The 11582-nt window shown below is 32.8% G+C and overlaps 1 pseudogene; it reads right to left on the reverse strand.

Moving 5' to 3' along the window:
• LOC117176474 overlaps positions 1-11582 on the reverse strand; it is a 35799-nt pseudogene that overhangs the window by 23587 nt on the left and 630 nt on the right.

Consider the following 11582-nt stretch of genomic DNA (forward strand, 5'->3'; position numbering starts at 1 on the left):
AGGTTTTTCTACCGAATCCTCGACCGCGTTATACCCAACTGTTTATTAATCTTCATCTAAAGTTTGACATATTTTACAATTTTGTCTATTAAAATGTCAGCTACTAAGTACAGTATTAATTAAAGTACATTTCGGTAGACATGAGTATTAATTTGTCACACATTTGTCATTTGTCATATTACCGAATTTCGTTTTAACGAACTATAAATGAAACTTCATCAAAGTGTCCATATGTCCCGAGTTTACCCAACTGAATTTGGTAAATTTTCTCGAACTATTTTTCTCCGTATAGGGGGAGAAGAAGGGATTTTCTGGCGAGTTTATGTTTTCAGCATAAGTCTTAGGCTACCCTATAGCGAGAGCTGGAAACGAGTACTCAAAACGTACACAAGTCAAAAAAGTGCTTGGCGCATACGATAGTTTTTGTAACAAATGGATGTCTTTAGACATTTCTCGAAATACAATCACGATTTCAGTCCATCTAAGGTTTTTAATAAAGAAGCATTACATTTATGTTAAATTATTTTAAATTCTCCACAATTCAATAAAGAGATTGCGGTATTTTTGGTAATTTACGGCAATTTTAGAGGTGACTTATGGTAAGTTATCATAAATTGCCCAAAATTCAATTCAAACATTCCTGCTAATTTGCAGTTATTTATGAGAAGTTTGCATGTAAATATGGTAAATTACCCAAAATTGATTTTTAAAAATTTCCGAAAATCGATGAAAATTTTCGGTGATTGCCGGTAATCTTAGAGGTCATTTATGGTAACTGAATATAAATTACCCAAAATTAAATTAATTAATTTCGATAAATTCCTTGAAATTTTCGGTAATATATGGTAAATAACCGAAAAATTCTATTATCTGCAACCAAAATTTTCTTACAGTTTTTACAGTCACTATGCTGATAATAAAAAAATGTTAGCTCTTACATGTATAATTTTCATTATTTATCTCTGACGCCACAAGGGAGTAAATAGGACTTCACATGGCAGAGTTTAAGCCACGCGCCATGTATACTACTTTTTACAAAAATAACATCGAAAATGACATACAGGACTGGCTCGTTTATAGAAATGTTTTGTCATACACTACAAGTTAGTGTGTCGACACGACCCAGTTGTTTATCGAGAGTAACCAGTCGTTTATGTTACATCAATCTCAATAGAGCAGTGAGTAATGCGATCTGCACTACTCACTGATCGATGATACATGACGGAGTCGCGTCGGATTCGCAACGAAAGCAGCAACAGCTGTCTGCTGATCGCAGATGGAAACAGATATCGAAATCGTGCGTTGTGGTTATGTAAAGTTTTATAAACATTTATGTAAAATCAATTAAAAAAACGTTGAAATGTACAAGGTAAGTTTTTTCTCTGAATATTGTCCGCCACTTTTAATTATATTGATTTTCAAAGGTTTAGTTACCGCTTTTAGATCACTTATGTAGTTCTGGTAAAATACAATATTTTTAAACTGAAAAGTCAATGTGAAACATTCTTTTTTCATGAATATAAGTATCATGGATGGACTCCGTGGATCCTAAATATATACAACCTGTGCCTATATTAATAAAGAAAATTGACTTATTTACATTTAGCGCCTGCTCCTAAAATTAGCGCATATGACTAAAATATGCATGCCATTCGCGATCTTGATTCATTTAGTGCGTGTTCGATCTTATTCGGCTTCGATCGTTAATGATCGGAAACGCCTCGCGCGAGTCCAACACGATTGCATCGTGTATCATGAAGCAATGAGTAGTGTAGATCGCACTACTGACTGCTCTATTGAGATTGGTGTAACATAAACGACTGGTTACTCTCGATGAACGACTGGCTCGTGTCCATAAACTAACCTGTAGTGTATGACAAAAAATTTATATACACGAACCAGTCGTGTATGTAAAAGCATTCAGTGCTCCAGCATTTTTTCAGTGTAGCCTGCGAAGATTTGCGGAAATGGCAGTTTGCAGGTAAGCGGGTACGAAACTACTTTACAAACCCTGAAGTTTCCAAGCCTTTTATTAAAAACCCTAGGCCTCCATCGTTAGTCATCATCTACAGTCTATACTCCCGCATAAACCCTGATGCATTCGCCTCTCAGCCCGCTGACCGTCGTTTTGCATCACTCACCATTCCGCAATTTCAAAATGTATACTGTATGGCTTTTAATCCATGCACCAGAACGGCCGGATCTCGAAATGGCCGAAATGGAGCGTTGAGAACTTCAAAAATGTTTTACGAAAACAGTGTCGTTCGCGAGCCGAACAAAGCAGAAGCGTTCGAAATTTTCAAGTTCGCGCCAAAAGGCTTTCCTTTCATTTACAAAGTTGTCAAACAAATGCACCGGAGGGTGCGTTCCACCGCTTAATTAGCCTGCGCATCAGTATGCATTTTCGTCTTGTCGAAGGTACTCTATGATGGGTGTTCCGGTCATTCCGGGTTACGGTCCTTCCGGTGAACGTGTTTGACAACTTTGGAAATGAAACGAAAGCCGTTTGACGCGAACTTAAAAATTTCGAACACTTTGATTGAGTTCAACTCAGTTCGGCTCGCGAATAACATTGTTTTCGCGGAACGTTGCTGGTTGGTCAACGTCTCATTTTGGCGATTCCGAGATCCGGCCGTTTTGGTGCATGGACTGGAGGTCTAAAACTGTACAGTTTTGAATTGGAAGTTTTTAGAATTAAAGTTTAAAATGTTCCGAACCAAATTATCTGAATATTGACGTATGCGAAAGAGAAATAAACAGCATAGTTGAAAAGTTTCAATTTCGGACGCTGAATATTGTACAATTTGAAATGGGAATTTTTAAAAATAGAACAATTGTGAAATATAAGAAATGTTTGATTATTGCGACTTATACCAAGTTCTTTCAAGATACCCACATCTTCCTTATATTTATGATATGAATCGCATGTAACGTCACCAGTATCATTATTAGCGATACGACCACTTCTAGCATGCACAAATCGATCCCAAATACTTTCAACCTTATCTGAAACTTATCATTGATTCTTTTTCTCTATTTTTCATTATAAATTTAAGAATAAAAAAGGGATGCACACCAGATATATTTCAAGCACCCTCTATTTGGTAAGAGGATGTTGCAGCCCCCAATATAAAATTTGGAGGAAAATTATAATATTCCCAAGTTGCAAGCCTCGTGCAGCTATAAATATTTAAAAAATTTTAAGAATGTAAAATGTGTCAAGTAATCAACATATTCTAACAAAAGCTGAAATGATACCTTTGCTCTGATTTTTTATTAAATTAAAAAAGAATTATGTTTGAAATTTGAAGAAATTACATTGTGAAAAAGATAAATTTAAACACCATGGGAAGTAAAGATAGCATGTTTCGTGGACACTCGCCAAACTGCTGTTCCTACCTGTTTAAGGGGGGAGATACCTTTAGAATTTCCAAAAAATCCATTTTTTTCTTTTATATTTTGAATGTATAATATGTTATAAATATACTGTATTAAGGAAACAATTAAATATTTATGAAAATATTGTCAAAAATGTCAGAGTCCGCATACCGTCAATAATCAGGTAGTCGGAGCGCTTGGGTCGGAGCAATGTTCCTTATGCAATAGGTTTGTATATTTTTTTGTCCCATAAATTCTGGGAAAGCTGATTACTACGTTACTACGTTTACTACGTTTATTACGTGCACCCGGAATCGCCGATTGATCGGCAAGTCACTGAAACTAATAGTTATACCGTAAAGAATCTTTAAACGTGATTATCTCGAAATTGTCTTTTCAAAAACTGCTCGTGCTGTAACTTAAAAAGTTATTGACCGATTAGGCTGAAATTTGCAGGGGTTTCTCTTTATGGCAGTATCGGAAGGATATACGAAAATTTGGACCTTCGATTAAGCAGCAGATATCAATTTTAATTTTCAACTTTTTTTATTATTTTATAGGTTTATCCTTTCCTTTAGTCTATAAATAATCGAACAAAAAAACCTTTTCTATATCAGATAAATGGAAAAATTTTAACAGCTGAAGAAGTTTTCGATGTCTCGGAGCAGACGTTTGAAGAAATATTCTGCAGGGTCGCCATTTTGTAACAAAAAAATCACATGTTTTTTTACACTTTAACAATGTAAGAAAAAGATGTTAACATTAATAAATGATCTAGCTATTTTATCAACTTAAAAAAATGCAGTAAAATTGATTGATTTTACCCTTTCTAAAGGTATATTCCCCCTTAATTTACTTGTACAAAGTTACTGTGTAATGTTGTATGTTTAGTCACAACCTTTTTTGTATTAAGTAGTGATGCAAGTCATTTTATTGTGCAACAAAAACTCTAAACGTTTTTTCGTATGCATACATTTTTTAGAGGTAAAGATATATTTTTATTGGATACATAAGTTTTATCAGAAATATTGCCAGAATTTCGACGTAGTAACTTTAAAAATGACTAAACTCAAGCCTTTGGTACAGACAGATTTGTTAAAATACAAGTTCATACGTTTTTTATATTTTTTTAAATCTTATCTATCGACTAATTTTGATGCATGAAAACTCTAGCAACCCCTGTGAAATTTTTTGCTTGGGCCTTACCGGATCCAAGCCTGGCAAAATTAGGCCCTAGCCTAGTGATCAAGCCTGGGTCAAGCTTGAATAAATCGCTAAATCTGGCCAGACCCTTTTTTGGATGGCCAGGCTAGATCGACGAGCTTGGCCCAGCATTGTCCCTAGTTTATTTACCATTTATTATTCTGAAGCATTTTTTATTATTTGTAAATATTGCAGAAAAAATCAAAACTAAATCATACATCTCGTTACATTTGTTTCATATCAATATGACGAAATTTTAAGAAAATTTAAAGTCGAGAACTTCACATTAAAAAAGCTATCACCAAATATTAAGTACCAAAGCACCTCAACGTTGAAAATCTAAAAGGAGAACCTAAAACACTATCCACAATGTACTTTTTATACACTTCACTGTTCACACATGTTCGAAATATAGACAAGCAGTTTAAACTCATTGTCAGATATGTTTAAATTAAAAACATAACAAGCATGACAGGAAGCGACAATCACGTGTAGCTTCGGAAAGGGTCTCGAGGTTAAAATTAGTTCAGGTGTGTTCGGTATGTGTCGTGTTTGCTAGCTGGGCTCGAACTCAAGCCATTAGAAAATTTAAGACAAAACCAGGCCAGGGGCCCTTGGTCAGGCCCAAGCGTGGGACCGTGAAATGACCTGATAATTTGCGAACTTTGAAAATGAAATTTGTTGATACATCAAAGTGCTTTATGAGATTTCAAAAAATAAGAAAGATCGATTGGCATATAAGGCTAATACATTTAATTACAGGTTACGAAAGTAATAGTCTATCTATAACATTAAAAAATCTTTTTTAACAGTAAAATTTTTTTTATCCTCGCATTTTAAGGCTGATGCAAAATCAGCAAAGTTGTATTTTTTGGATTTCTACTTATTGTATAAAGAAGCAAATATGGTAGTGAAACCAGTAGTCAAGCAATTTTGATTTTCTTTTTATTTAATTGTGTTGACCAAATAAAAAGCTAAATTTTCAGCATTTTAAAGTATAAGAGACTATTGCCTATATTTTCTGGTTTATTATTCTTATATGAGATCAATTAATATCACAGGCTTAAGATAATAACAGTCTAATAGGTCGAGGGCATTTTTTGTTAGAGTCACATTATTATTATTTTAATAGTTTGCGAGGGGCTGTCCGGTGCATATTATTAGTCCCGGAATCATTTTTGTAATGCAATCAATTGAACAGATAAGAACAGTGTGCCTAATTTGACATATTGTGCAAAGTCTGGTTTTTACCCTATCATTCAGGTCTGGGTTGCAGTCAAGTGCATGATAGGAAAACCTACAGCTTAATGTGGGATCCGAAAAACTAGAACCTCGGTAAAGGTACACAGAAAAATGCATTTAATTAAATTAATTTAATTGATAGGTGAAATACAATTATTTAATTATTTCACTTGTACAATCTGTCTGACAAATACATCTATGTGTAATGACTTACAATTAAAAATCGAATGTGATAAGGATATATTCCTCCCAATGTTACGAGCTCGTATTTTTTAGCAATTGAACTCTTTTTAATGGGTTATCAACCAAATTTTTGAATTGCCGAATGTTACGTTTTTTATATCTTTGGCTTTCAAAGAATTCAAATGTAAAATTGAAACTCGATTTAGTTTATTCAATAGTTTGTAATCACTTCTTGAAAAGTGAAAAAATATCTTCCAGAAATGTCGATTTTATAGACGTCATTTATGTCGTTTAACGTCATAATAACAGTTGCAATTGTTGACATAGAAATAACCAGCCTCTTTTCAACTGGTTTTTCGCCTCAAAGTCATTCGCAGCGGGATTCACCAAAATTGCGTTAACACATTCAAATTAAACACGACATTTTTTATATTATTTGTTACTAAATATTCTGTTTGTCGTGACGCATTGTGGGATTAGTGAAATTTTCTTGCCCATTGTTTTTAATATGACATTTTTCCTGAAAACTATGCTAGACAAAAGAAATTTAAAGTAGCAACATTTTTAATCTCAAACAGGTCTGAATATTTGCTTTAAAATATATCTTTACAAGACACATATTTTTATTTTTACTTTGAAAAATGTCATTAAAAAATTCCATTTTCCATCCAAGCTATGCAACAAGCGGCTAAAAAGGAAAAATTTTCATTATCCAGAAAAAGGTCTTTTATACAAATTTTTTGCAATAACTGCCAGGGGAATATAATGTAAAATAGAGGACAAATATTGAAAAGGATAAAATACGTGTGCTTTATTTTGTACTGCCTAAATCCGCAGTACCAAACTGAGGCATTATATTTGGTGAATAACAAGTTTATTGCTTTTCTGAAATCTGTTTTATGTTCACTTGTGGCAACTGTACATAAGTAATTTATGTGAGGATATTAAAATAAATACAGAAACCTATTTTCAAGAATTTTCAAAAACTCGTGTATTTTGTTAATGAATTGAATAAATGTTGGGGAATGGAAAAATACACAAACAAATAATTATTTACTGCTAAGAAGCAAATTTTGAATTTGAGGAAATAGTTTAGATAAACGATTAAATCGTATTATTAATATTTATATTTGATGAAACAAAATTCATAGAAAAATATCTGCCCGATTCACGGGCACATTCTTATAGCGCGCTGAACGCGCGCCTCGTTGCTCTAGCGAGTTTGAGCGGGGATAGGGCGCGCGGTTGTTGGTTCTCGCGCTTCGCTCTTCATAATATATTTATCTCGCACTTCGCGCTCGATCTTTGTATATTCCCCACACTTGAGGACAGATTTGTTAAAACTAGAGGTCTAAGCATCGACAACAGTAATTTTATGACTGTGAATTCTCTTTTGTTAAATTTCTTTCGGCCTTAACGAACACATTCTCATCACGTGTCTCGAACGCTTTATCAAAAACCGAATTTGCCTATTTCCAATTTTATTTTTACGATTTAAAAGTTACCCATGCGGTCTGCACAGCAGCTTGACTGTTCTTTAACTTCTAAATTATATGTATCCCTAACTTCAGTGGTTTCAAAAATATTCAAAATGTGCTACCTTTTTGAAATTTTATCCAAAATGGCAGACTAGCGAACTTTCCTTTTTCAGCTTAGGACATTAAAAGAGTGCACCATAGGCCAATATAATAGAATACTTTTTTCAAAAGTTATCGTGCACAAAAGCGGACAGACGTACATACATACATGCAGAAAGACACATTTGTAAAAACCTGTTTTTTGGATTCAGAGGGTCTCAAAACGTGGTAATTTGACAAAAACTGGGTGGGTCAAATTTTACACAAATCTATTACCTTCTCGCATAAGAATGTAAAAATGAAATAATTTTTCTTGAATAATTTTTTGATAGTTACTTTTTTCGTTTTATTCGTCAAAAAATAGCATTTAAAACATAAAAAATAAAAAATTTAATCTTTTGAAACCCCACATACAAGACTTAAAAGAAATTAAAAGAGAAAAGTTGTGATGAGAAGGTGCCCACGCAGTGGACATATTTTTTTTAGTGTTAATGATGTTTCTTATGATTAAATCCAAAACTACGCATCCTATCTAAAAGTGAATAATAACAAATTTATTGATCTTTTTCAAATGCAAAATTTTTGCCAACTTACCTTTTACCGTGTTTTGCATAGTTTGACTGAAAAATGTGATTTTTGGACTTTTCATTATTTTGTATGCTGTCAAAATTTGAATTTTGGATTTTCCAAGAAAATTCAAAAAGTTCTTCTGATAATCGTGTACGGCATTTTTATTTTATTGCCTTTTTTACATTCCGTGCGTTATCTGGCTTCAAATGCTCATTTTCGTGTGCTTTTTGGAATGTTGCAAATGATACAACTCAGGTAATTTTTGGCTTTATGAAAAAAGTCATTGAGATAAATTTGTAAATTAAAAAAAAGTGGTCTTCAAAAAATTCGAAATGGGCCCACTTTTTGAATATTTATGCAAAATGGTTAGCTAAACAACTTGACCTTTAGTATGTTCAACACTATTATATCAAATTTATATTAAATCTATTTATGTACCTCGGCCTGGGCTACTATAAAAAAACAGTTTTGTTATTATACATTTTATTTCAACTTGTGTTGTTTTCTATAAATTAAATTTGTTTATTTTTAATGCTATCTTTTACAATTTGAACCCAAAATACGCATCCTAGAATAAAGTGGTTGTTGGAAAACTTGTAAATATAATTTAGACGCAAATTTTTATTGAATGAAGTGGTATTTTAGCTTGTGTCATTTTTCCTAAGAGTTAATATTTTTCTATTTTGAAGTATTACTATGACAAAAATTTATAATAAATAAGTAGATATTTTTTGGTTCAAAAACTTTTGTGTTTTCATTTCTTTTTCGTCTCTTGTGTGGTTTATTCAGCAATTATTTTGTCAACGTATTTAAATGATGATACTTTTAACGATTAAAACAAAAACTAATGTTCTATTAAAAATTATTTATGACAATTTAATTATTATTATTATACCATTAAGACATTTCTCCTTCGGGGAATACGTGACTCACTCGACGAGGAAGGGAGTAATGTAACGATGGATGTATAGATTTTTTAGATTAATCTAGAATTATGGTGTTATTTATTTAAATAACACCCCCGATCCGCAGCACATTTCCGCCGCAGGTTACTGATCAATCTCTCTAGCGTTCACCCTAATTAAAAAGCCTGACAAAGTCATCATGTAAGGTTCCATAATCGAGCTCATTAATATCCAAGGTCTTTTTTTTCGTCGTCATTCACTCTTCTGATACTCATTTCATTACATATTTGTCGCTATACTTTTCTCTCTTTGCAAACTTCTCTAGCTTCCTTTACATCTATGCATTTTTTCATGTCTCATTCGCACATTCTAACCATTCCTTCCGCGGTCTGCCTCTGGCCGCACTGCCATTTACTTTACTTTGATACACTTGTAGCGTTTGTCGTTCATCGTTCATTCTCTCAACATGCCCAAAACATCTTCACCAATTTCTTTTCCATACCTCAATTAGTGTCTCTGCAGCAACAAATTCGATGAGGATTATCTCGTTACTTACTTTGTCCATCAGTGTTTTCCCGAATATTATGCACGGAGAAAAATGGATGTTCAAACGTAAAATCTAGATATCCAGGGTTAACATCTGGATTTTCAGGGTTAACATATTTTGATGTAAAGATTTGGAAACACCAAACCAAACCATTCTTCGATTGTGCGAAGTATGGAGTTATCATAAGAAAACAAATTGGATATTGGATACAAATTATGTCTTAATACCAGCACATATTCGACACCACTTAAAAAAATACTCTGAAAAAGGCACGCAGTGATGCCGAAACGTCGTCATGCCGAAACCTCGTCGAAGTTTTAATTTTTGTTCGAAAAATAAATGGAGTTGAATTGATAGCTCAAATTTGTTTTTATTTTGCCGTGACCGTAAGACAGAAGAAATATTTTTTCTACAATTCATTAACATATTTTATGTTTATCTATAGGACAACAATTTAGGTGTTCAAACTTTGCATCTGTAGATCTTAAAAAGTGAGATGTTACTCTCTAACATCCAAAATGTTTCACTGTAATATCCGAGATATTACATGTATAGTTATATCAAATGATGCCTTTAAATATTTGAGGAGTTTAATTATTTATGGTCATTTAAAAAATTAATTGATAACTTATTTGAGAATTAAAAATTAAACTTCAATATTCGTACATGAACAAAAGACAGATAAAGGTTATGAAATGCCGATCACATCCCGGAGGAAAATGGATGTTTAAATGTAGATGTTCAAAGGGTAAGATTGTACCGCCTAACTTGCAGTTATTCATGCCAAACATCTACCATCTTTTTGAGATGTTACGGGTAAAAATATTTGTATGTTAAACTGAAACACATTCAGATGTTAAAATCGCCCGAGCGCATGCACATAATAATTTTACTACCATATTTCTCGATGCTATATTTTCGATATTACAATTGGAGAATATTGAAATTTTGGAACATTTCAAAAGAATAAAATGAGTTATCCTTAATTAAAATTGGATAGCGACTTCTGTCTGTATACACGCGGGAAGTATGATCTTAAATTGCAGGTTATATCATTATGTTGACATGAACACATTGTTTCCTCCTTTACACAGAAAAAAATCGTTATCCAATATTATTTAAGGGTACCTGATTTTGATTCTTTGGAAATTTTCCACAATTGTAATATTTGATAATTTTAATATTGAAAATACATAGCTGTCAAATATAGTCGCGAAAGTTCAATGCGCGATGCCCATGCGTTTGGACGGTTTTAATATCTGAATGTATTTTAGTTTAACATAAAAATATTTGCACGCCTAAAATCTCAATAAGATAGAAAATGTTTGGAATGCAAATCTGCATGTTAGGTACTACAAACTACCCCTTGGATATCTGCATGTGAACATCTATTTTTCTCTTGAGCCACCGGGGCTCTTTAAAACGTTTAGTTAGTTCGTGTGAAACATTTAGTTACTTTATATCAATTGTTCTCGTAAATCAGTAATTTTGACAAAGTTTCTAAGTTCAAGAATTTATTATTTTAGACATATTGTGTATAATTTTATCACTTTAGACTAGAAAAACATTTAGTTCTTATAGAAATATATTTACTTACAGTAGCCAATTTTTCGTCTGGTATTGAGAAACTGAATTTCCCTGAAATCCGTATGATACATTTGGACGTCAAGTTTGTTGTTTTCGTCGCGTTTCTTAATATTTCAATATAGTTACCGCCTACAATTTAAACACTTGTAAATTATTATTACTGCAATGCAAACTCTATTTAATATTCATTCGCGCGCATTATAAGTGGTAAAAAGCGTTTAATTATCACTGTTAACTGTCACTGCTTCCGGTCAGATTGTCGTCATTTTATTTCACTGCCCCCATAAGACACCGGTGCTCTTCTGATTATTCATTCAGACATCTATTGTTAATATCTCTATAATAGCTATACTTATTGTGGGCAGTGACTGTACCATATCTCTGGTATAT

Source organism: Belonocnema kinseyi, chromosome 7 (assembly GCF_010883055.1).
Source record: "Belonocnema kinseyi isolate 2016_QV_RU_SX_M_011 chromosome 7, B_treatae_v1, whole genome shotgun sequence".
Classification (NCBI taxonomy): domain Eukaryota; kingdom Metazoa; phylum Arthropoda; class Insecta; order Hymenoptera; family Cynipidae; genus Belonocnema; species Belonocnema kinseyi.